Here is a 20,281-nt window from a genome sequence, read left to right as displayed (position 1 = left end):
TTGCTCTTTTTCAGAAGCGGGGGGGTAAAAACGTGAGGTCACGTGGCGGCCGCGCCATCATGAATCGGCTGGAGAGGAGCGGACTCTGCCAAAAATAGTGCCTCAGACATGCAGGGGAAAAACCACAGGGCCTTTCTGAGTAACACCGAGGGTGTATTTTTTGTAGCTGCAGGCTACGTAGAGGAGCCATTTTCTAATCGTCTTGTCAGCAGTCTGAATGGCACAGGATGGAGCACACCTGCGGCTTTGTGAGGCTGAGCCCCTGGGTTTTTTTTCACTAATTGTGCACGGTGTTAGCAAGTAAAGACATTGTACCCTGTACCCACCTCCAAACAAAGAACAAAGAGTGCATGACCCCCCCCCCCCCCACCGCATATAGGGTTAAAACAACACAGGTCATTTTCTAATTGGCTGATCACTGGTAATGATTAACCTTTACGGTCCCACTCGACCATTCCCAGAGAAAAAGACCACCCCCCCAAAAAATAAGGTTGAATGTATCACCTAGGTGCTGCTCCCCACACAGCTCCCCCGGGGCACACGGAGAGCAGGGAGGTGTGCCTTTGCATGGCATGGAGACAGCCCAAAAGGAAGGGGGGTGGGGGGCGGATCGAATCAGGTGACAGCTGAGCCCTTCTGGGGTTCTGGGACCCGGCTGTTGAGGAATCTCCGTTATGCCCAACACCCGTGAAATGGTACGCAACGCCAACAGGAAATATTACATCTTTCCAGCGAGACGCCCACTGCACTCATTCCCAGCAAGCGCTCCGCTCAGAGAGAGAGGAGGGTAAAGAGGGGCTGAGAAAGAGAGGGAGCGAGAGGGAGAGAGAAGGACGGGTGTAGAGAGAGAGGAAGAAAAGGAGACGGGGGTAAAGAAGGAGAGGGGAAGACAGAGAAAAGGGGAAAAGAAGGAGATAGGAGGGTAAAGAGGGATAGAGGAAGAGAGAGAGGGAGAGAGAGCGAGAGAGAGAGAGAGAGGGGGCTGGCATGGGCCGAGGTGGCCAGTGAGAACATGCAGCAGCTGCCTACAGGCTGTAGTTCAGCGCTATACGCAATCCCTCTGGCAAGGCAGCACGTAACATTATCGTAACGTTACCATGGGGAGGCAGGAAGGCAACAATATTGCAACAATGTTGCAAGATGCAACTTCTTGCTTTTGCTAAGCAAATGCAAATTATGGCCCATGTCTTCAGCAGTGCTCTGGTGCAGAGAGTAGAGCTGACCTGAGGGGCAGAGCTGACTGCCCCGACAGGTACCCACACAACACCACCATACAGCAGGAGGGATAAAACTGGAGAGGGACAAAGAGCCGCAAACGCAGCTTCCACCTGCAACCCAACACCGCAGAGAGATCCTGAGAAACAGCACAGAGAAGCACTGCAGGAAAAACAATGGGCCAAAAAGCTGTTCATGAGCGCATGCATGTACACGCACACGCACACACACACACACACACAATTACGTGTGCACACACGCACACACACGCACACACACACAATTACGTGTGCACACACACGCATACACACACACACACACACACACACACACTCGCATACATACACCGATACTCACACACAGCAGCACTCACGCATGTGCACGCACATACACATGCGTACACACACGTACGCATATACATGCACGCGCTCACGTACAACCGATTCATAAGACGCAGAGGGCGCAGGGACCAGCTGTACCGCTGGCAGAGGGTTATTTATGATAAGCCAGCTGTTTTGACTCCTTGTATTGACACTGTTATATTCTGTGCTTTCCTCATAAACAGCACGGTCCAGATGGTGTCATGGGGACTCGCTGCAGCGCGGTTCAACCCACAATTATTCTGGCCAAGAATACACTTCTCGCTCTCGCTCTCTCCTCCTTTGTTTATAACTGGAGGATTTCGACCGCACCGAGACCACAGTGCGCAGTCTGGTCGTGGGTTGGACCGTGTCCAACTAGCTTAGTAACACGGCAACCCAGGGCTTTTCTGCCATGGGCCTGGGCCTGCAAGCCCCCTGCCCCCCCCAGCTCCCTCCACCCCCAACCCAAAACACACATTTCCATTCATTGAAACTAAATTGCCTTCTTCAAGTGCCAACATGAGGCCTTATAAGTCCTGTTACATCATTAAAATTTTGCATTATCCCACGCTGAACATGATATTCAATTTTATTACTGTAGATAATTAACACTCCTATTTACTTACCCAAGGCAAACAATCCTCCCTTATCCAGGCTAAATTACACAGATTACACTTTCACGATTCCACAGCTGGATGTGCACTGAGGTGACTGAAGTGAGCCAGCTACCTCTACTCAAAGGCACACAGTGACCTGTCTGGGAACTCAGAAAAGCACCCCTAGTGGTCACCGTCCCCCTGGTTCCCTAACCCCCGCAGCGGAGGGGGAGACCCTGTGGAAATGGCCCTGGATCAAAGGGGAGATTTACTACCCCGGCAGACAGCTGTGGGGCTGATGGAATGGAGAAGAGGCTGCTGGCTGAGAGGGAGAGGGGCTGGCTGCAGCATCCCGGACACCTGGGCTCCACGTCAGAGCCCGTGTCCTTCCATAACTCTATCGCACAGAGAGAGGCCACATCAGGATGGGAAAAGAGTGTGAAAGAGGCAGACAGTAGGAGAGAGAGGGAGAGCCAAAAAAAAAGAGAGAGAGAGAAAAGGAATGAAGAGATACGGTGTGAGGAGGACAGGGAGAGAAAGTGGGGGACTGTGAATGTGAGAAAGCAGGGGAGAGTGAAAGGGGGTGAATGAGAGATCTGACGGAGGGGAAGAAGGGAAAGAGAGGGAGAAGGAGAAAGACCGAAAAAGAGAGAGTGTCTCTCCAGTTTCGAGGGTTAAGCAGCCGAAAGCTGGGGTGACTGGACATGTGACATCATTACAGCCACTGCAGAAACACACATAACACACCTGGTCAGCACACCCAACACTCCTGGTCAACATTCCTAACACACAGTTCAAGAGCAAAGCTGATTAACACACAATTTCAGAGCCAGGCCAACTGACACCAGTGACACTGCTGGTGTGGCCTGCAAGGCTACAGGAGCCTGCTCTGTGAGTCAGCGTGTGCCCCCGAGGATTCTCCCTCACAGCTGGCACTGCGGCCACCCAGAGACTGGCAGCTGGAGCACACCCCAACCAAGGCAGAGAGAAAGAGAGAACACCCCACTCTCTCCGCTGACAATAAACCCTTCCTGTGTGAGAGGCCTCAATGCTGTGGGACGGATGCTATTCTCACTTAATTCTCACCCTAAACATCTACGCAGACTTGTCCCCATTGTGGCCACTGCTGCCAGGGTGACAGGTTCTAAGCCTCTTTTTTTCCAGCTGGGCACAGCTAGGCTGTAGAGGTGATCTCACCTCACCGAGTGACCAAGGCCACACACATGCTGCAGGGGAGCCTGTTTCCTGCTGCAGCCTGCTCCAGCCCCTACACAGGACACAGGCCCAACACAGCGCCAACTTTCTCTGAAAAGTAATCAGTCACTTCCCATACAATCACAGTATGCATATCTAACCAGAGCCTGTGTTTACGGATGTATTTAGAAATGCTTGGTAAGGTTTTCTTTCCTCAGCATAGAATCACACCAGATACCCCTAAAAGCCCCATGTATACTCAGAGGCGCATGGTATTCGGTAAGGTCACAAATATAACCCCACCGGGAACTGACCGGATTACAGTGAAAGCTACACGCGGAGGTTCCGAGGAAATCGTTCTAGATTCTGTCTGCAACGCTCCTCTAAACAACATTCAAACCATATTCTTGGAGACTACTGCTCTCAGCTTTTCACTACAGGGCCATTCATTTCCTTGCAGTGAGTTCTGAACCCCATGGTGAGGTGTTGGCGATTCCTTCGCAGAGTTGGGAAACTGTCTCTTTCCTTATTTTTCAACTTCGCAGACGACTCAAAGGGTCAATGAACAAAAATGATTAGCAATAATGTAACAACTCCCTCACCGTAATAATGAATAGTGACCTAAATTAACAAGCAAGGAGCAGCAGTGTTTCATTAATATGACAGACAGACAGCGGGCAACACCAGATCGCAATCATGCATGTGCTTTCCCCTGAACAGCGGGTACTTGCTACACTTTAATAATGTCTCAATTGTGCCATTACAGTCCAGCAATACCACATGCAAAAGTTCTTCAACGTGCATTCGTTGAAAGCACCTTTTGATTTTGCACAGAAATGTGGGTAGTGTTAGCTAAAGGGAAGCTCTGTGATAGGACGATGTCATCTGAAATGAAAACACAGAAAAAAACCACACCCCTCCCCCTAGCTACACTGCCTTGAAAAATAAACAAATAAATAAAACCTTTCTTATTATTTTTACTTCTTTCAAAGGAGCGGGGATATGAAATATGAAAATATAAAGCAAAGGCTATGTGGGGCGAGGGAAAAAAATAGATTCCCAGGATCAAAATTCAGTTACGTAATGGCAGCTGAATATGACACCACCTCTGACAATTCCTATTACAAGTAAGAAAGAGTTTTCACATTTTAATTTGGGCCAGAACTCTCTCCCAACCACGCACCCAGTTCACTGCCAAATGTACATGAAATCATAAAGGTCACAGAGACTCAGTTAAAGTTCAGCAGCCAATCAGGTCACATGCACTTTGTGTGACAGCGTTCAAGTCCGTACGGGTACGCATTGAGCCAATTCGGTTTGCCTAGGAAAGACGGCCCCCATCGAATCTCCCGGAAACCAGCGGGCTGAGAGAGAGCTGCCAAACAGGAGATGCCGGGGCGTCCTTGCTGCCAAGCGGCACTCCTAGCAACCGACAGGTAAAGAAGCAGCTGCCCTGCGTACGTGCTGGCCTGCAGGCTGCACACAGGGCCTCTGTGTTCCACATGGCGGGGAGAGGCTCTGCCTACAATACGTCATTCAGAGGCTTCCACCCCCCCCCCAACCAAAACCCTTCTCCAACAAGGCCTTTGTTCAGATTTCAGTCTACGGGCAGGGCAACCTCTCCCTTAAGCCGCTGTTTGCCCATTTCCCAAAAGAGCGGGTAAGACGATATTCCCCCCGTGCGCGAGATGCTCAATAGAGGTCAGGCCAGCTCGGCACCATGGGCGTAGACAGGCTCCAGCCACTGCCTGCGGCCTCCACAGGTATTAGCTGCTGCCTCGACATTCCTCAAAGACTAGCTACAAATAAACTGTTCTGAGGCAGTTTTTAAGCCCGGGCTCTAGTGGTTGAGGTGATGCACCAAGGTGCGCTGCCTGCAGGTAATTTTCCCCACTCTCCACTAATGGGAAAAGGTGGCCGCATTTTCTTGTGTTTTTTTTCCTCCAGAGAGAGCGTTGGAATTCGGAGCCAGCAGGCCCCAACCCGCAGCCGCTGAAACCGGGAGGGCCCCCAACGCCTCGGCTCGCCTTACGCTGACGCCCCGATCGCACTCGCGGTGCCCGCCCAGACCACGCGCAGACCCCCACTCCATTTCTGCCCGGGCGACACAATTATAATTCCTCAAATATCTCTTGCATGTCCCTCACGCTCGTCTGCCAGGGGGAGAGCGGCCAAGGTGGCTTCCACTGGCCCCAAATCCTGCACCATCCCTCAGCTCCGTGTCAGGCCTATTTTTTGTCTGAATGTCATGCTGTTCTGCACTTTGGTATAATCCTGCCCCCCCTCCACACACACACACACACACACACACACACACACGCACGCACCACCTCCCTTCCAGTGGGTAAAGCTCCAGAAACCACAACCCCAGTGCCCGGGCTAATAAGAGCTCCGGCCCTTATCGAGAAGCCCAATTTGTCCCTCACAATGTTATCGGAGAGCCGCGGCCAGTTGGCCAGGCTCCCTGCCCAGTGGGGACGGGCATGGGGCCCCTGTAAGCCAAACTCTGGGCCTGTGAAGGAGGGAGCCCTCCTTTATGAGCTTGGAGAATGTGCCAGTCCAGCTGCCTTCCAAAAATTAAAACAAAAAAAAAAAGAAAAACGTTTTCTCAAAAGAAAAAAAAACTCTAGAGACGCATGCAGGCTGCCATTATATGAAAATGAAGCAACAACAGACCAAGCAGAACAATGCCATCCTTTCAAAGCTAAACAGCCCGACCCCGGGAGCTGCAGGCACCGGCTCCGGTCTGGAAGACGTTGGCAGGAAGAGGGTTGTAGGCCGTGCCATTGTGCTCCCCGGGTGGCACCCCTCCAAAAGCCATCACCAGCTTGAGCTAGGACCACTTATTTCTGTGCCCCAACCAGCTCTCTCCCGCAGCAGCGAGAAGACGTTTATGATGAAGGAGGCTTACAAAAAACGGAGCCAGCACTGCTCGCTTACAGGCGACAATGGCAACAAGCTCTCTCATAACTTTGAACACGCAGGCTTGCTGAGAACCCCACAGCACCTGACGCACAAATACGGCTGATTAAGGCAAGCAGAGAGGGTGGGCAAGGATGTCTTGGAGGATGTCGGCAATCAAAGCTTTTCTGGCCTCCAACCTTGGCGTGCGCAGCTCAAATTGCAGTCTCAAATTAGGACTAAATGTCGGCTCTTACTAACAATGGGCCTGAGCACTGCGGCACATGCGTTCAATCAAGTTTTGATTGGTTGCACTTGGCGTTCGTACATCAAGTGAACAATTACAGAAAATTGAGATTTTGGATTTATTAATATCTGAGGTTTGAGTTTTGGAGTCGTCGACCCGTGCTGACTACCATTCAAAGGAAACCCTTGGCTTCACTTCCAGTTCCCAAATGTTTTTTTTTCCAAAGCTGCTGTTCTGAAGAAAAAGAAACAAATAAATAAAAAACAATGCCTGATGTCTCCAAACTCGAACAGGCTGTGAAATCCTGCGAGCAATACTCTGGCCCCCTCTGTTGCCGAGCTGCCAGGTCGTGAGCCGTGGTGGAAATCAATGAGTGGACAGTGAAGTGCTCCCAGTCTCCGCTTCCTGTGGGTCTCCCAAGTACAAGGCCACTGGTAACAGGAGGAGCATCGGTTTATAATGAGAAGGGGCGGGGAGGAGAGAGAGATGGATCCTGGGGTCACGAAAACGGCTGGCCGCCACTCAGTGCACCCACTCCCTACTCCCCTCCCTCCCTCTCTCCCTCCTCCGGCCCGAGCCCGAGCCGGAGCCAGCGGCAGCAGCGGTGGTGGTGGAAGCTGAGTGACATCGCCAGCAGTCCCATCCAAGCATCTGGAGCCAGACTGGGCTGGGGGCCAGGAGGCAGGAAACCCACTTAAAGTCAGCGACAGATCAGCGACTGCCACGTAGCCACTGCGCGGGCCATGAGGAGGACCCCTCCAGCTCCTGGAGGAACGCGAGGCTGCCACTGCGTTCTTCCCAGGGTGCAGCGGGGCACGTACACCTGACGCGGCCTGAAACCATTTCCCGTATTTTCAATAGGACCACAGCTTATCCATCAAACACGTTTTGAAGTAAGTCACTCTGGATAAGAGCGTCTGCTAAATGTAATGGAAAAGTAGAAAACATATTTTGTTTGAGATCTTTAATATTTTTCCCTGTGAACAGCAGCACTTTCAAATATGCTTACAAAGACATGCTGACTCGTCTGCATGCACTGAAAAGATGATGTTATTAAGAGGCAGCGAGACATAATTAATTTTCCAGCAGACTGCTGCATACAGCAGAAAACAATCCTTTTCAGCAAGGCCCCAGAAAACTCCATTCCCCACAAACCAATGCAACTTTTGAACTGTGTGCCAGAGCCAATGAAAGATGGTGTCTCCTGGACTGCTCTGAGAGTGCCAGGCGACAATAAATTCCTGCTTTACCCACCAGTGTTGGCATGGACTATCTGGAACTGCTTTTATTCATAAACAGGAAAAGCCACCAATGCCTAAAAATACCCTAAAAAAGAAACAAGCTGCATCGTCGTGCTGCTGGGAGCGTACGCTCACGCAGGTCAATGCTCAAGGATTGCTTTTTTCTGGCCCTGGTGTTCAGTATCCGTTCGACAGGAAGTAGCCAGACTCCCACAAGCACATGAAAATGACTCACTTTATACCCATGGCTCTGCTTCCAGAATGATATTTTTCTCCCTTGTTTTGTTTTTGTGCAGCAAGCCCTTCCATGTCCCTTCAACCCAACGGCAGCCAAGGGGGCGACGGCTCTCATTAAACCTCTACAGCTGCACCCAGGGACACAGCAGGGAATTCTCACTGACCAATTTCAATATCACAGTGACTGAAAGCTCAAAGCCAAAATGGCCACTGAGGCTCCTTCTGAAGAGCAATCCTTGGATCTGAACAAGAGCACGATGTAGGTCATCATTTGATTTCTATTCCTGAAGCACTGAATGGGTCCGGGCTAGTGGAATGCGAGAGGGTCAGCGGACATGGGTGACAGAAGAGACCCCGCTAGCCTGTTTGACCTGCACCTCAAGGCTGTTTAACCTCCCTCCCCATACCCCTCTCCAACCCTCCAGGAACACCAAGGAAGGAAGGTCTCCAATGGGAGGTCTCCATGTCACCCCGGTCGTTTCGGCTTTCTTTGATCTTTCTCTTCGCCTCCTCTACTCTTGAAAAGAGGCCTGTAGGACAGGGGCTAATGCCGCTCGAATGCTTCAGATCCTCCTGGGCTTGGTGTATCTCGGGCACTTGGGACCTTGCCAGAGAAGACATACTGCTGCTTGCAACTGTTCCATTTAATTCAAAGCCCATAATTGCATCAAAGTGCAGAAGTAACTAGGAATACATCTCATCCCCGAAGTTTCGATGTGGTAGGAAAGGGCTAAACCATGCGTCCAACTTGTTCCAGAAGGCAAATCTTCCAAGAGCAACACCATAATTCAATCGTAATATGATCAGTAAATTACTGTGACAGATGGAGTACAGCATCAGTGCAGGGGGGCTAATCCCCAAACTATGTGCCATCATTCAACTTACAATGGTAAAAAACTGTAAAAGGCATGAACCAGCTATTACCACTGGGAAATGTAGTCTGGAGAGAGCACCCTTCTATCCCTGTGCCCAAAGCTCACCACATGAGTGCTCTGCTAACACAGAAATTCTCTGCTAAGATCTTCACCATTTAACAGCGTCTCAGACAACAACTATGAAGTGTGCAAGAGAAGCATTGTAACTGAATGAGCATGTTATTAAGTATAAACATTGCAATAATTGCAACAATTTTATTGTTGTCATAGCCAACCTATGGCTGAGTATCAAATCAAGAGGCAAACATCTTAAACTTCAAAGCATGCTTTGAAGAAGAGTGTAAAACCCATTGGAATTGTGCCAGTTTGGGGTTTTGCTGTAAATTCCTGGCATCTTCACCAGAATGCCAAGCGGTGGCCGTGACATCAGTAAACCACAGTCAAGGCTCGGCCCCTCATTGTGATCAAGGTGCGGCTCTTGGTTCAGGAATGTGTCCCGGGCCTTCCAAAGGTCAGACATTTAACCCTTTGTTTCAAGCTCGGCGGGCCACTGATGTGCCGTTTGAGTGTTTGCACTGGGGTCCATTCATGCCCCAGCACGGCTGTGTAACTCTTTGCTTTTCCCGCACGGGACCCATGTAAACGAGGCCATTGTTCGGGAGTCGCTCCCTGAAGCAGCCCTTGACATACGCTAAGGCCCCCCCCCCCCCGCGCACCCGCAGCCACCGAGGCCAGACGCCCATTCAGGTGGGGCGCGGGCAGAGGTGGTCTACAGGCCCTCCACACCAACGGGCTGATTTTTTGGCCCTGTTTACATTTATTTTCACATTTCATCACATGGTATATCCCAGTTTCTGCACTATCCCAGCTGTTGCTAGGTTTCTATCTCTCTGCTGTGTAATCATTTCATTTCATTTCCACCCCACTGGAGTGGAAGTTGACCATAGTGTTCACAGCCTAACCATCTGACTTGCCCAAAGTTGCTCGCCTCGCGCCGTTCCTACCCACGACGCGTCAGTTGCAGCAGGACCGTCACGGGGTGACCCTCTGGTTTGGGGAGCTGCTCTCGGCCCGTTCCCACTGCATTGCCCCACATGGCTGCGCGCCGTCAAAAAAGGGCAGCTCAGTTTAAACAAACACAACGACTTCCTCCTGGCTGCACACAAAGCCTTTAAACAGAGCCGGCCCCTCCCCCTGGGGTCACTCAGGGGAAAGTCAGGAGACCGCAAACACCGGCTCTCTCCCCCCAACAAGCACCCGCCCCAAAAACACCACCGCCCCCAAGAGCTGGGCTGGTACCAAGGGCCAGTAGTGTCCTCTGTGCCCCGCAAAACGCCATCTGAGCCAATCGACTTGAGAGCATTCAAGTCAATAACGCTGCTGAGTTTTTATTGTTTAAAAACCGTGGTTCCCAAACAAGGAGAGAGTGTCCAAACTCCCGAAAAGAAAACTGTTTACAGACCTAACATGAGGATGCATGTCAAACACACCCCATCACTGCTGCTATTCTTTCCTTTTCCTCTGAAAGGTTTGAGCTGTGCTGCCAAGCTAGTTCTAACTAATAAAAAAATGGGGGCAAGACAAGCATGAAAACAAAACAATGTTCAAAGAAACTTTTTCCCACTTTGGCACCTTGAGGAAAACTCCTCCCAAATTCTGCCCCCCCACCAGTTTGGAGAGAAAGCCAAAAAAACAAGTAGGAACACAGGGGTTGTTTGTCATGCCCCCTCCCCCTTTTTGGTAGCCCCTGCAGATACCCTGGAAAATGCAGTTACACACAAACGGCTCACAGTTACCCTGTGCCCACTTAGGGCATTCCTACCTTTCCCATGACCCCACTGTGTACTTTATTCTCCAGCTCCCCACATTCTAAACGCCGCGGACGCTGAAAGAGAGATCAGCGTTTCAAATGCTAAAGAATAACACGATTTAGCCGCAAACGCGGAGCGGCAAAACGCATTTCTGTGTGGAGAATGGATAGGGCCCCCCCTCTCGTCCCCCCCGTTTCCAAAGAGGTCACCGGGTCAAATTCCTCATCCTCATTCAGGCCTCAAGATTTCACACACAGGGTGGGGGGAGGTGGGAAACCAAGGGAAGGGGGAAAGGGGGGATGTATCGGAGCTTAATGATTTGTAGGAGGTCCTCTTTCAAGGCAAGGAGGAAAACAGGAAGCTGCTGATGAGAAAGGCCGCGATGACAAGGTATGCATGACTGCATTCCTGCCACTGCCAAGAGAGGGGGCTGGGGACTAGGGTGGGGTCTTCTCCTTTAGGGGGCGGTAAAGAGCCACCCCCCCCCTCCCAGAGGGCTTGCTGACAGGGACAGCGGGACTTGTAACAGCAGTTAAAAACCGCCAGGGGGATAGCCAATGGGGGTAAAAAAAAAAAAAAAACTTGCATAAAAATAAACACTTCCTCCCGTGCCAGGCCCTGCGCCCCTCTCGAGGGCTCATTGCACATGCATGCCTGCAGCCAGAGCTAAAAGCGTCCCACCCAAAGACATAAAGGGCCGCTAACGAGCGCGGCAGCGGCACGGCTTTCCACTCGCCGCGCGCCGACCCCGCTCCTTCCCCTCCTCCTGCTGCGCACTCTGCATGCTAATGCGAGGAGCCGATGTTTTTCGGAAGCCACCTGACCAAACACGGAGCCCCCCACCCCCCCCCCCCCCCCCCCCCCCACACCCCCTGCCGCCTCCCTCCCCCCCGACTCTGTAAACGCACAGCGCGATGATGTGAATGCATTAATGGTGCTTTTGGAGGCTGCAGGTCAGTGGCTTGTGAAATGGCAAAGTAGCAGGACTGAGAACTTCATTGTCTGCAGGTTATTTCCTGTAACCCCGGTACGGTCCCCCACCCCCCTCCACCAACGGTCCTGTGAGCGTCTCTGCTCCATGGCTCCGATTTTTACAGTCCCCGTCGTTCCCAAACGGTCGCCAGACAAGTGATTGCACCTTCTGTGGGGGGGGGGGGGGGGGGGTACTGGGGTTTGAAGTTGAAGGGGCTCTTCTTTTATCGCACTTTAATCAACTGTCAACAATTGAACAGATAACAGTAAGGAGCTGCGAACGGACAGCAAATATCGCGGTGGCGTGCCGTGCAAACACGGAAGGCCTCCTTAAAGGCTGTCCCCGACGCAGGGCACCCAGCGTCTCACAGATGTGCGCGTCTGAAAACACTGTCTCATTCTTATCGGCCTTATCTTCACTGAGGTAGCAATGCTGTTCCTTCACACAGAACAATATCAGGAATGCCGTTTCCCATACGACCCCAGGAATTACACAGACAGCGGCCGATATTGGCTTTCACAGGAGACCTTTACGACAGTGTGTCTCTTTCGGTAGCTTTAACGAGCGCAGACACCGCTCAGGTGCCTCGTTTTGCGGGTCGGCAGACGCGGCCAGACGCCGGGCACGTCTGGGTTCTACCGCGATTAACATGCATCGCGTGCAAGGCCTGGTGCAAGGGTCTCCCACTTTCCTGAGGAGGAATTTAGAAACGCTACAGAGAGAGCTATTTTAAGCTTATAGTAATGACATCATCACCCCAACCTCATTAAGCATTCCGGTGTCACCGCCCATTCTGTTAAGCTCTTTATTTTTACCTCAAATCTAATTTTCTTACTGTGTCACCCAATTGCTTAACTGGCGCATGTCTCATATACAAATACGCAGAAACACGCACCATTCCCTTCCTGTTGCAAAATATTTTCAAAATTTCCTAACTGTTCACACGGGGATTACATCATACACCAAAAGGCTACTTCCCAGTTAAACTCGTGATAGTTTTGTTCTTTTATATACATTTCCCTGTGAAAGGCATACTCCAAATTATGCACACATGTAGGCTTAACTGGTAAGTGTTTACACCTCAATCAAACATTTATACTACACAGCTTACACAGAACTGTGAATGGGCTGGTGGGTTGGAAAATACCCTACCTTTTTACAACGGCTCCCATTTCCTACTAAATGCATCTCCCAGAATCCCTCCTTTCAAGCACTCCAGGCATTCCTCTCCCTGTCCAATCAACAAACCTCACAGGCAGGAAGGCCCCTCCCCCTCCCCCCAGCAATTCCTCCAGCGCTGCATGTGGAATGCCAAACACCCAGCTGTTCCTAATAAGGCCACGGTTCCGCAGGGGGGCTCAAGGGCCGGCTGATAAGGCAGAGGTGCAAAGGTCAGATGTTTTATCAATGCCCCTGGAACCTCTGGACACGAACGCATCCTCTCCTTCTCTCTCCTTCCCTCTCTCTTGCTGTCTGGTGTGACAGAGTTATCACCTCCGTGCCCCTGTTGCAGGTTGTAGTGCTTAACCCCAACATGCAGCCTGTTGGGCAGTCTTATTCATGGAAATTTGCATTACTACTGTGGAAATATCTTTGACCTGCTGAACTTTAAATATGAGTGGCATTAGGATTAACTGCAAAAAAAACTCCACAATGACACCATAGGTATGTTTAGTCCCCAACTGCATTCACACACACATGCGCGCACACACACACACGCGCGCACGCATGCACATGCTGGAATTCAGACAGAACCAGACAAGTGCTCCGACTGCATTTTGTCCATGTGAAGAGGGGCGAGGGGGGAGAGGGGAGAGGGGAGAGGGGGCTTTCAGCTGCGATAAGGGCCTTGTTGTTCCCACCCATCGCCGGCCCTCTTTCGGGCGCCGAAAAGACATCATTAGGCAACGTGTTTATGAAACGTTATCACAGTCCCCTTTCTTTAAGCACGCTGGAGGTTACGGGGGGGCAGGCCCCGGCAGCGGCAGCACAGAGGATCACAGGGGGCAAGAATGCGTTCTTTGCAGTTTTGGGCTTTTTTTCTCCCTCCCTGCACTCTGGTAATGAATATATGCCTCTGCTTCAGGGAGGAACGCAGCCAGGCAGGGCATTACAAATAGGAGAACAGAGTGCAGTACACACATCCTCTGGCTGCAGTCACACAAAAAGCGAAGGCAACAAGTGTTTGAAGGCTCCCTTTGCTTCCAAAAAATGACTACCCTGAGGGTAGCGGTGCTAAAATTAACTACCTCGCACATTGGTGGCAACTATAATACCCTCGAAACCCAGAATTCCCGAAACGCGGACGCGCGTCGCTCCCCATTCCATCCTCCGTCAATCAAAGCCGACGGGCGGAGCTTTCTGCTGCCGGGCCCCGGCCTCTCCATCACAGCTAGTGAAATCAACAAAGACTTTATCATTACAGCACTGGATAACATCACTGAGGATCAAAGAAAGCTTCCCCTCCTGGGGAAACCAACCCCCCCCCCCAACCCCCCAGAAGGAAACGTCCCCTCAGACCAGGAGTAAACCCCATGACCTCAGAGGAAGAGAATGCCCCTCAAACCGTAGCCAATCAAGACAAGCATCCGCAGGGAGTCAGGTGGGTGCTAGTTTACAGCCCCCGCCCTACCTCCCCAACATCAAAAAGGCCCAATGAAGAGAAGGCCTTTACAGAGTGAGCCCAAGAACTATGAGTATATAAACGCATATAAAATTATAAAGTTTTGAAAAATCCTTATTCCAATCTGCACACTGAAATGCAAGCAATGCAATCCTAGGCAGCCACTGCCCCAAAAGCTCTGAACTAGTAAATCACAAAAGCCACAGTGTTCAAGGTACCTGTCTCTCTCAGCCAGAAATCCGTACCTGCTCGACGTACTATTTTTATTGTTGTTGCTTGGAGACATGGTACTCTATTTTAATCAAAGAATCACACAGTCGACGTCAGACCATTTTTTCTGCCACTGGCCGATTGCCTGCATTCCTCCTGGAACAGTCTCCCGTATTCAAAAGACAGGGGCTCGGATTTCACTTTAACACACACATTTGCTCTATAATCTTCGCTCGGTAACTTAACATGACATCTTTTGTCATGACATGTAACCTTTGGTTTGAAATATGACCCTCTTGATAACACGGATGGCCAATGTCCACCCCCCCCCCCCCAACTAAAAACAACACAACCAGGGCCTACATCTTTTTTAAAACTCATGGTGCAAAGGAAAGCATGGAAAGATGACTGTATCTTAGTTGAACGCTTTGGCTTTCATCTAATCCGCGAAGCCCGAACAGGCCCTTAAGACACGCTCCTCTGACAAGGTACGGCAAATTAAACTTCCAGCTTTTACTTCCAAAAGCAGACAGAGACAGAGTCTTTAATTAGGGAGGGGGGGGGGTCTACCTAGGGGACCAGTTCACCTCTGTTAGCATACCCCTGGGCCATGCATCTGATTGGCTTCGGCTTTGTTATTTCAACCGGAATGGTGACGACGATGCAGCTGTGACCGTTCATGCTCCATATGTGTGTGTGTGTGTGTGTGTGTGTGTGTGTGTCTGTCTGTCTTCAGGCCAAAAGGTTCAACCCTATCGCAAAGTTTGTGCATTCAAATGAAGGGTGAAAAAAAAAGAAGTGATTTCCAATGCTGTAATTATCTTCACATAAATAACTCGAGCAGACATTAAGGGAGCTGCTCTTTCTAACTCTTGATGATAGCTTGAGAAAAAACCGTCACGGGTCCAAACTCCGCTCCACTCTGTGCAGCGCTGGATCACCCCCTCACTCCGGACCCTTCCCATCTGGAGAGAGAGGGGGAGACCTGCCAGCAGGGATCTGCGATCTAAATGTGCACAGTCACCAAATAATGCACGAATATCCCCCATAACCGAGAACACTTCCTGGCAGGTGGGCTAGCCAAGAAACAACAAGCGGAGCAAAGGTTTATCTCACGGGGATGTGGGGTGAGCAAAGCCCGCAGAGGCATAAGGTCTCCAGCAAAAGAGCCATCTGCCCAGCTGCAGGTAAAACATCACATGTATTTAACCATTTAACCAAAAATCTCAGAGTAATAACCAGAGCCTGGACTCTGCTCTGACAGAAGCTGCTTTGCTTATGGAAACCGTCAGAAGCAAATAAATAAATAAGGCAATGGTTTACGACAGACCAAAATAAATCACCTGGCTGGAAAGGTCTGAGAATTCCTTAATATACCTGGCCAATGCGTATGCGTGCAGAAAAGACTCGACTGCACAGAATCAACTACTTGTGTGCGTGTGTATGCTCACGCTTTGGATACAGGACCTCTACACGAACCATAAAGCGCTTTTTTACGGTCTACTTTATGACGGTGATTCGGAGGTTTAGCAAAAATCAATATTACGACACGCATTGTTTTTTTTTTGTTATCTGCATTTTTGTGCAGATAACAAAAATATCCGACCACTGGTCACTGCACAGTTAAATGCCAACCTCTAGGACTCAATGAATAAAACTGCAACTTCTTAATCCAAACGTAACACTCGTTATCAACTACCACTAGCTTTCCACCTCCACTACCTGAAGGGTAACCAGTTGTTAAAATAACAACATCAAAAGACATCTGTGTGCCGAACTTATTTACAAAAGTAAGACCACTTTCTTCGCCTTCCCGCTGTGGAATTTCATCTGACGTCATTTATTTAGGATCGGATTTCTTCTGCCTGCAACGCTGCTTCTTCTCCAATGTAGCCCCTGGATCCAGGCAACGAGCTTCGACCAAACCTCGGGGCTATGCATTCCAGCACAAACGTCCCTTTCAGAACCGTTCTCACCTGAACTACATTACTTATGGCAAACTCCAAAGAAAAAGTTCAGCTTTGCACTAACCCACCGACTACCAATCATTCCTGTAACTTACGACAGTCATTTTCCTTAATTTTGAACTGACTACGGAATAAACTGATACTTGAAAGTAGTGTGATAAACTTTATTGAAGAAAAAACAAAACAGAAAAATATCAAGTACTGCGCATAATGCAGGTTATGCGTTCTACAAGGGGGTTTTAAAACTCCAATCTCAGTCTAAAACTCAAACTGAGACCCTTTCAGACCTTCCAGACAACAGACACGTCGTTCTTTTAAGCTGTACCTTGCCACAGGCTCTCTGGAATACTAGGGTATGATGGAGTTTAAACACCTCCGTTTAACGTTACGGCACTCAGCTTGCAACTGTGTCAGAAGAAAAATTAGTTTCACATCTGTATCGATCACTCCTCGAAATGCCTGGAACCAACACATTAATTGCAATACTATTTAAGTGTAGTGTTGGTATTCTATAAAACAAACAGAACACTCGCCGAGATTTGATGTAATCAAAGACGATATTACTAAACACAGCGAGTCAAATTCATAATGCTTTAACGCAATCACTGCCTTTTGCATTCCCGAATTTTCTGAACCCCCCAAAAAACAACTTCCATCACACCATCGCCTAAGTTCCAAAATAAAAGTTGGAATTGCGCAATTCCGATGTTCAGATTTGCTTTAAATCATGCGTATTTTCGTGCTAGCAAAGGGAAACTGGAAACAGTTTAAGAAATATCTCCTGCGCACTCGTTTTATGACTCTCCTTCAAATTACAAAAACAAATCTTTTCACTTGCACAGCCAGGAATTCTGCGCACCACGCAGACAAGTACCAGAATTCAAGACGGACTTTTAAATTCGTTCGAAACGCACACATTCCTCGTATTCAGTATGAATATACTCGGCTACAAGTACATTTTTAATATATTAATAAATAAATCAAAGTTTCGTTTTCCACTAAAGCCAAGTTTTCCTTTTTCCTCTTGGCTCGCACTAGCTTGCTAGCTAACTTGCTTGCTAACCCACTTTACCGGCGTCATCTCGCTCCAGACTGTAAATTTAATAACTTCATAACTTTAAAACATTCGTTTTATGTCACTCGAACTGCAGAAACAGTGCCATCGCATACTTACACAGGGAAAAGTTGTGTTTTGCTTACCTTGCTGCAATAAAAATAATCTTCAAAGAGCAACAGACCTCCACTTTTCCCCAGTTATGATTTTGGCAATCCCCAGCTAGTCTGCCCACTGAGAGACCGTTCTGTGGGAGATTCCGCCATGTCAATTATGTCTCAACGCACATGTGAGCGAAGACCGGCCCACTTTTACCGTATAACACGGAGTACATGAACATATCAAGAATGTTTACATTACAGCCGGTTTTTCAGTGTAGCTATACGCAAAAGTTACAGTTTTCACGTCTTACAAAAGATAACCCCCTGCAATACAACGATATTAGAACGCACACGAAAAACGTTTTATGTGCATGTATCTCTTAGCTGATAAGACATGAAATGGCACAACCATTCTTTTTCTTCTTCCTAATAACAATAATAAGAAATATAGTACGAAAGTCCAATAATATACTACGACTTACAAAACTACAGGAGCAGCAGCAACAACAACAATGATAATAATAATAATAAAATAATAATAATAATAATCGTAGTAGTAGAGGATGTAGTAGTAGCATTTTTCAGCAAGGTGTGTTATATTGCTTGCATGTTTTTTTACTTTCCACTTTAAAGCTGGGTTCTTTATTTACCAGATCAATTCAGGTTAAGTGGTTTGACAAATGGTACAAAATCAGTGCCCCACCGGGGAATGGATCATGCAGAGTTGCTTGAACGTAAATAAAACACACGGGAGTTTTTCCTATAAACAGGTTATCCATAGCTCCCTATCATTGTAAGTTGTTTTTCACGTGGAAAATGTGACACCACCGAAACTGCAGACTGTGTTGGATCGTTACCCGTTTGGTAAGGCCTGTGGAGTGGTTTATGAACATTATGCAATTGACGATGTCAGATTTGTGTCATTTCAGAAAGTTAACAAATAGACTTTTTTTCTAGGCCTATAAGTCAAGTCTGTAACTTTTACAGTAAATTACGTCGGATATACTCGTACTTTACCGCCTTTCATCTGTCCTGGGAGAAAATGGGTCAGAATTCGGACACACTGACAATGATCAACAAAGGATTAACATTCTGAAAGTGTACTGCGAGTTCTAACAGTGGGGGCTCGAGTGCTTACAGCGCGACATTTGCAAGACGATAACATGATGTCGGAAAAACGGGCATGAAAAACGCATGATAAGGCATCTGATTATCACTTTCAATAGCTTTCGTGCATGTTAGTTTTCCCTGGTTCTCTGAACCAGTACGCAAATGTTTAAAAATGGAAGCTATGCGTGTTTTTTTTTACACGACAAGTAGGATAAATTGTCTGCCAACTGCCAGACTGCCGTAATCTGCATGACAGCCAGGTCTTATTTTTTACTGCTGAGAAATAATATCGTCATCAAAGGGTTGCTTAACCTAAATAAGGCACATCTGCCCGAATCACCAATTATCAAATGCATAGATTTATGACCATCAGTCTGCCAATGAAGTGAATTACAGGCCGTCCATACAATTATTGATTAACATCGACATTACCTAGAAAATCTGAATCTAAATAAAAGTATCTGTAAATATTCGTACATATTCACTCTTAAAGGAACCCCTTTTGAATGAGAATTTACAGTCGGTTTGAATTTGTTGCGCAACTTTCCTCACGTTCTGTAATGTTGAGATAACAACTCCCCTGGGCATACGTCACTTTTTTTTCAAATGCAGAGATGTTTCTGTCATGTAAAACCCACCGTCACTATCTCGATGATCAAACAGTAACAGCTGTACAACTTGTCAAATCACTTACTGTCCAAAAACATTAATTGAAAAGGGTCTATGCTGCTCGTCATGGTGACCAGTTCATTGAATAGCATCGCGTGGGGTTTGCGGACTAAATGTTTCTGCATTCTTTGGCAACAAACAGTGGACGATGCGGCGAGGAATCTGTTTGAGAGCAGATTATTCTCTTGTTTGTTTCCAGATGGTCAGTCAGAATTCTTTCCTAAAAGACAAAGGATATCAGACTCCTGCAAGGTTCTCCGTCTGGTGAGAAACGCAGACGGCTTATCGAAGACACGCTTACCCTCTAAAAAGGGGCACAAGAGCCGCCTGTATCCAACGCGCTCTTAGCTGATGAGACATGAAAGCTAGGCCAGGAGGGATGAGCGTGCAACGCCGTGCCCTGAAGTCACCTCCAGGGCCTGTGGTCAAATGCAGTGATCAATCCTGTGCTCAAACGCCTGGCGTCTAGATGCTGTCCCGTTGACCATATTCAAGACAAGAGATGGAGGTGAGCCACGAAAGGCTGTGGCAATGAGCAGAGTAGGATAACCTTGTTAGGTGCATATAGGCTTTAGGGAGGTTTGTCCCTTTCACACAGTTACAGCAATTTACTGCTGAAATGCACGCTTCTATGATGATATCATACATGATTCAAACGTTTATAAATCGTCGGCTGGCCCAAAAATGAGCATGCCCGTTTCTGGCGTCCACCGGAAAGAGCAGTTGTAGGAAGAGTTCTTTCATACCAGATTCACTGAGCGGCTCTCGAAGTAACGATGTTTACCGCTAGATAGAGAAAGGCCCGCAAACTACAACCTCGGATCTAGAACGGTACCTGTAGCGTTTTATTGTTCTAAGACCACGAATGATTTGTCTTTATTCAACACAATGGTAT

General features: G+C 48.6%; 1 protein-coding gene across 1 annotated transcript in view; it reads right to left on the bottom strand.

Annotated features, from left to right (window-relative positions):
* Positions 1-17,739, bottom strand: part of fndc3ba (fibronectin type III domain containing 3Ba) — a 143,505-nt gene extending 125,766 nt beyond the window's left edge. The window contains exon 1 of the mRNA XM_036554272.1: positions 17,653-17,739. The gene's annotated coding sequence lies outside the window, so the exon portion shown is untranslated. The remainder of the gene's footprint in view (positions 1-17,652) is intronic.
* Between the last annotated feature and the right edge of the window lie 2,542 nt (positions 17,740-20,281).

This window comes from Megalops cyprinoides, chromosome 20 (assembly GCF_013368585.1).
Source record: "Megalops cyprinoides isolate fMegCyp1 chromosome 20, fMegCyp1.pri, whole genome shotgun sequence".
NCBI lineage: Eukaryota > Metazoa > Chordata > Actinopteri > Elopiformes > Megalopidae > Megalops > Megalops cyprinoides.
Note: the sequence above shows the minus strand (reverse complement) of the source record. Positions and strands in the feature narration are given on the sequence as shown.